This window comes from Echinops telfairi, unplaced genomic scaffold (genome assembly GCF_000313985.2).
Source record: "Echinops telfairi isolate 266 unplaced genomic scaffold, ASM31398v2 ScPeMD7_7468;HRSCAF=8506_0, whole genome shotgun sequence".
NCBI lineage: Eukaryota > Metazoa > Chordata > Mammalia > Afrosoricida > Tenrecidae > Echinops > Echinops telfairi.
In genome coordinates, this window is record NW_022111369.1 from 67,613,349 (window position 1) to 67,613,646 (window position 298).

Genomic DNA, 298 nt, shown 5'->3' on the forward strand with positions numbered 1-298 from the left:
AACTCTATGGGGCAGTTCTACTCTGCCCTGTAGGGTCACTATGCGTCAGAACCGACTTGACCACAGTGGGTTTCGTTGGGAGTTTCGTCTTTACTGGGTCAGATCACCAGGTCTTCTGCGGAACATCAACCTTGGGGCTAGCGGTCCAGCGCTTCCTGAAGCCACAAGGCCAAGGCCACAAGAGCGCCTTGGAGAAATGAGGTGGAGCATCACGACGGAGAGAAAGCTCCCAGGAGGACTTGTTCCTCTCTCCGATGGACCCTCGTCGTAGAGGGCTCCAGCTAGGCTCGGATCACTC